General features: G+C 39.8%; 1 protein-coding gene across 1 annotated transcript in view; it reads left to right on the top strand.

The window, feature by feature from the left end:
* MORC3 (MORC family CW-type zinc finger 3) overlaps positions 1-6,003 on the top strand; it is a 63,652-nt gene that overhangs the window by 20,586 nt on the left and 37,063 nt on the right. The gene's annotated exons all lie outside the window — the stretch shown is intronic.

Here is a 6,003-nt window from a genome sequence, read left to right as displayed (position 1 = left end):
GAGAAATCCAACTGATTTTTGTATGTTGATCTTGTATCCTGCTACTTTGCTGAATTGGTCAACTATGGGATGGATCTCTTTTAAGAATGATTGGTTCTTTTCCCTGTCATCCTTGCCAGTACCACAGTTGGAGGGCCTCAGTTTTTGTATCTTTTTCATAGTTTACCTTCCACTCATAGGAACTCTCCTGGCTTAGTCTGTAGTGAGTTTTGATGCTAACCCAAAGGCTGTAAGTCTGGCAGTTTGAATTTACCAGTGGTGCTGAGGGAGAAAGAAGAGGCAGTTGAAAAGACCTCTGTGTTTAAAAACTTGGAGCCAGGCAGTATCCCCGTTTGATACAGACTTCTCATGAATGCAGTTAAGTAGTTTGGAATTTCAGTTTTTTGTGTTGTTAGCCATAATTTGTTATGATGCATACAATCTAAACTAATGCCTTTGTGTAGTTGATAAAACACATGTAAACAACTTTTTAAAAAAATTTTTATTTTATACTGGTTTATTTACAAAGTTCAAATACATTTTTTTCACCCCAGATCTTTCCTATTTTCTTCACAACCCACCTCCACCCATCAGATTGTGCAGCCCTGTGATCAATAAATTATCCCCTCAATCCTCACTCCACTGTCCCTGCCCTCTCCCCCCTTGGATCCTCATACTAGTTCTACAGTAATGGTCTTATACAGTATTTAAATTAGTATATAATATCTAATCTATCTATCAATCTGTCATCAATGACTGGGGTGATGGAGACAGGTGTTTCAGAGACAATAGGATTGGCACAGGATAGAGCAGGGTTTAGGGCTATTACACATAGGGACACCTCGGCAGCACATAACAACAACATTGTGTGTGTGTGTAGTATATAAACTTTCTTTCTGGGTTTCATTTTGGCTCAGATCGATCTGACAACAGCAGTGATGTCTGCCCTTCATAACCTAAATTTGGCTTTTAAGTTAGGTGTTCTCTATTGGTGGTATGGCTTTAGCAATTCAGAAAATTTTGCTAGCATATGATATTGATGATATCGTTTGAGAATTTCCTCATTTAACTTGATCATTACAACGTGGATGAACCTTGAAAACATGAAATAACCAAACCTAAAAGGAGACATGATTCCACTTACATGAGGTATTTGGAATTGGCCTGATACTTAGATTAGTGGTTACTATGGGCTGAAGGGAGGAAGAAATGGGAGAGATAGCGTAGTTAGTACTGAATTTGTATTTGAGGTGAAGTTTTGGAAATGGATGGTAGTGATGGTTGGACATAGACTGTAATTAGTGTTAATAATTTGTATATGTAAAAATGGCTAAAATGAGAACTAAATCTGTATTACAGTTTGAAGACCTCACCTCTAAATGATACCTTTTCTTAGATTCGTATTTCAGCTTAATGGGAAACTAATGCTTGGAATTAGGTAAAAGCAAGGTGGAGAGAGGAAAAGTAGACATTTTTCTGATAATTTGTAGTAGCATCTCAGCACTACAGATATTGGTATGAGTTGCACAGACATATTTCTAAGGCTGTTGATAGTTAACAAGTGTCCCCCTTCTTTAGTTATGCTTCATTAAAAAGTTAACACAGAACAGAGTATAGGAATTCTCTGCATATTGACATTTTCAAGCTTTGGTCTTATAAAACTACTTACACTTTTTTTCCCCCTTACACTTTGAGTGACAAATACAGCGCAGTTAACAGGAGTGTCTGTCATCTTTGTTCAGCGGCCATGCTGATCTTCTCTGTGTCATTCCAGATTTAGTTTACATGCTGCTGAAGAAAGCGCCATTTCTGTATCTTAATATATTTGAAAGAGACATTACTAAGTGTAGTGTTGGCCTAAAAGTTGCCTTTCTTAGCCATTAGTGTTAGCTCACTCTTGTCTCCAGGTACCTTTACTGCAGCCACATGGTCTTGCAAATCAGAATGATCTTGCAAATTATCAATAGCTGTGAGACTATAAGAGAAAGAGTGTGTTACACATTGGGCAGCAAGACTTGAGGCACACAAGACTTGTGGTGGAGACCAGAGCAGGCCCTGTTGGTGAGACCCTGGTGATAGTGTTGGAGAGACTGGCTTTGCTGTGGTGAAACTCTGGCAAGGTGTATATAGAGAAGCCCTGAGATAAAGGCCACAGTTAAAGGTGTTTGCTATTCTTGCCAGATGCTTCAAGGAGAAGCTAACTTATTACTTGTTGGATGCTTATTTGCTTGGAGGCAAACCATGCTGGATGATTTGGATTTGACTGCTGAACTGTAAGCCTGGACTAATTGAGGAATTGTGCCTTGGAACTTGGGTTAAAACCTGGGCTTGGGTGATACTCCTCCACTCTTTAACTTACTTCACTAATAAACCCCATTGTTGGTACTGTAACTGAGTCAGCGATGAATAAACGAACCTCTTTTTTTAATTTTTTTTATTTTTTTTAAATTATTTTATTCTTGTGTGTGTGTGGTACAGGAGGAGATTGTTCCTCCTTCTCCAGCAGAGCATCTGGTGGATTTGAACTGTGCACCCTTGGGATTTCAGTGCAGCTTCTTGCCACTAGGCCACCAGAGCTCGCCGAATAAACAAACCTCTTAATGCTACTGTGGCTCTAGAGGCTGTTAGATACCAAAAAGAGAGCAAGGGCAGGAGGGAGAGATATAAAGAAAGGAATTGGTCCCAAGAAACGAACAGGCCTTTATTGTGCGGTTTGAGAGGGGCACCAAGTGACCTGGCTGCATGGCATGAGGACAGGATCAAAATGGCGTGCAGGCAGTTTGGGTGTGTGTGTGTGTGTGTTTCCTTTTTATAGGGGTCCTGGGGAAGCTGAAAGCAGGGAATACAAGAGGAATGTCTGTCTGTGTTTCATTGATTATGCAAAGGCGTTTGACTATATGGATCATAACAAACTGTGGCTGACTCTGAGAAGGGTGGAATCCCAGAACAATTGATCATGCTAATGAGAAAACTATCCTTGGACCAAGAGGCAGTCATCAGAACAGAGCAAGGAAACACTTCATGGGTCAAAGTTGGGAAGGGTATACGCCAGGGATGTGTCCTATCTCCCTACCTTTTCAACCTGTACGTAGAACAAATTATCTGGGAGGCTGGGGTCTAGGAGGAGAAATGTGGAGTCAGGATTGGTGGAAGATTCATCAACAATCTGCGTTATGCAGATGACACAACCCTGCTTGCTGAAACTGAGGAGGACCTGAGGCACCTGCTGCAGAGGGTCAAGGACTGAAGCCTTCAATATGGATTGAGACTCAGTATCAAGAGGACAAAGATTCTCACCACTGGCAGCATCAGGATAGATGGTGAAGAGATTGAGATTGTTCACAGCTTTAGTTTGCTTGGCTCCACAGTCAACACTCTTGGCACCAGTAGCCAGGAAATTAAAAGGCGTATTGCCATGGGACCTCTGTTAGGGACCTCTCCAAAGTACTGAAGAGCACTGGTGTCTCTCTGGAGACTAAGATGCATCTGATACAGGCCATGGTCTTCATAGTCACTTTTTATGCGTCAGAGAGTTGGACAGTGACTCGGAAGGATAGGAGGAGAATTGATGACTTTGAGCTGTGGTGCTGGAGAATAGTATTGAATGTACCATGGACTGCTAGGAAAACAAACAGACTCATCCTGGAGAGTGTTAAACTGGGCTGCTCCTTGGTGGCAAGGATTCTGAGGCTCCATCTAACATACTTTGGACATGTTGTAAGGAGGGACGGGTTCTTGGAGCCATCATGCTTGGGATGGTGGAGGGACAGCTCTGGAGGGGAAGACCTTCTGTGAGGTGGATTGAGTGATTGATTGGGGTAATGGGGATGGGTGAACCAGAGAGAGAGCAACTGGCATAGGACAGAGCAGAGTTTAGGGCTGTTGTACATAGGGTTGTATGAAAACAACAACCTGGGGAGGACTAAGATGGTATTTCTCAGAATTTGGTGTGTTAATTAAGTTAGATTTTAGGTATTTTTTTAATTTATTTTTAAATTTTATTATTTTTGTGTGTGAGTGTACCGTCAAATCAGACCTGACTGGTACAGGAGGAGATTGTTCCTCCTTCCCCGGCAAAGCCTCTGGGATTGTAGTTGCAGCTCCTTGCCACTAGGCCACCAGAGCTCCCCTAGATTGTAGCTATTTTTAATCAAGCTCAGACTCTTATCAGGATCCATTGTCTGGTCTGGTCTTTGATATGACCACCTTCGGTTTTATAAAGTTTCTCAGTGATCAAGCTTGAGGGGGGACAACTGTCATATTCTTCCTTCAGAGGCATCATAGGGCAGGCTCTTTATCTGATTTTTTTTCTCTGGGGCAGTGAGGGATTGTGCTATTCTTACTCTCTCTGACCATTTCAGACAGACACTCATGGTCCTGTGATCCCATAACTAATTTTCTCCTGTTTAGACACTCAGGAATTTAGAATTCCCTGTAGAATGAGATTGACTTGGCATATCCTTTCATACTGTATTTCTGAGTAAAATTTAACGAACTCATTTGTAAATCAAGGTTGTTTATTGCATTTGAATTTATTAACATCGTTTGAAGGATATATAGATAGATTACTCTGGCCTACACATTCAACCTTAATGAACTCAGAGTAAATAATGTAAAGATGTTAAAATGTTACTGATCAAAAGGGGTTCTTTCCTTAGTTGCCAATTAGACAGATGGATTGCAGTATCCATAGCACTTTATTACAGATCTTGGAGAAAGCAGTGACATTCTTGTCAGAGACTGCCTCCCTCTCTGAGAGTGGCATTTTATGCTTTTATAGTAGGGTTAGACAGCAGCTCATTCAACAGTATACCTTTTAAAATTAAAGAATTTCCATATCTGGGAAAAAATCCATTTACACACAGATACCAGTAAACAGGCAGCCTAGAAAAGAGTTAATACATGACTGAGAAAAACAGGCCCTGAAAAGATAAAGGCTAACTCAGTAAAGGCACACCTCCCCTCCTGGCAGACAGGCAGATTAAGATATATTTTACATATGGCTGGGAAAAACAGTTTCAAAGAGGCAAATGCTGATCTAGGAGACATGAATTTCCTCTCCTAGTAAACAGACCTCTTAAACTACTTTACATGACTCAAGAAAGGAAAGGAAGAATTCTGAGACAAACAGTTTCGTAGGCTGAAGAAAACTGATGTCAGTTTTAGTTTTAGAAATGAATATATATATATATATATATATATATATATATATATATTTAGAGAGTTCTGAACTTATTAATACCACCCCATCAAAAATGTCACACTGCTGATTTCTCCAAAAGACCGCCAGGAAAGACTTAGGATCAAGTAGGGAGAATTTTTTAGGCCTAACACTAAGGAGCTGACAACCTGTAAGACGAAGTCTTGTATCTTAGAGTGAAGATACAACATTTATAGGATAATTTTAAGATAGATTTTACAGGTGGAAAGCACAATTAAATATATTAGAATTCCCATTCTTTGTACAAAAATAGGAATAACTGATTCTGAGTTGGGAAAGGTGTGAGACAGGGTTATTTCCTGTCACTTAGTCTTTATATCCAACAAATAATCTGAGAAGCTGAGCTGGTAGAATAAAGTACCATCAGGATTGGAGGAGTAGTAGTTAAAAACATAATTGAGCTAATGAAAAGCTTCTAGTGAATTTAGACTCATTAAAAATCTGGAGAGCTCTGGTGGCCTAGTGGCAAGAAGCTGCACTGCAATCCCAGAGGTACATGGTTAGAATCCACCATATGCTCTGGAAAAGGAGGGGCAGTTTCCTCCTGTACCAGTCAGATCCGATTTGAACGGTACACACACACACACACACTAATAAAAAATAATAAAATAAAAATATGCATTAGTTCTAGAACAGAGAATTATATTAGTTTGTATTCTTTTAAAAAATCCAAACCTGGGTTAATTTACATGAATCTGCTTTGTTTCAGAAATATAATTTAAAAAAAAAAGAATACACGAAGAAGAAGGTGGCATCAAGGTTAGAGGAAGATTAATTAATTATCTCATACAGATGATACAATA

This window comes from Elephantulus edwardii, unplaced genomic scaffold (genome assembly GCF_000299155.1).
Source record: "Elephantulus edwardii isolate Elephantulus edwardi_28Jun2011 unplaced genomic scaffold, EleEdw1.0 scaffold00051, whole genome shotgun sequence".
NCBI classification, from domain to species: domain Eukaryota; kingdom Metazoa; phylum Chordata; class Mammalia; order Macroscelidea; family Macroscelididae; genus Elephantulus; species Elephantulus edwardii.
Note: the sequence above shows the minus strand (reverse complement) of the source record. Positions and strands in the feature narration are given on the sequence as shown.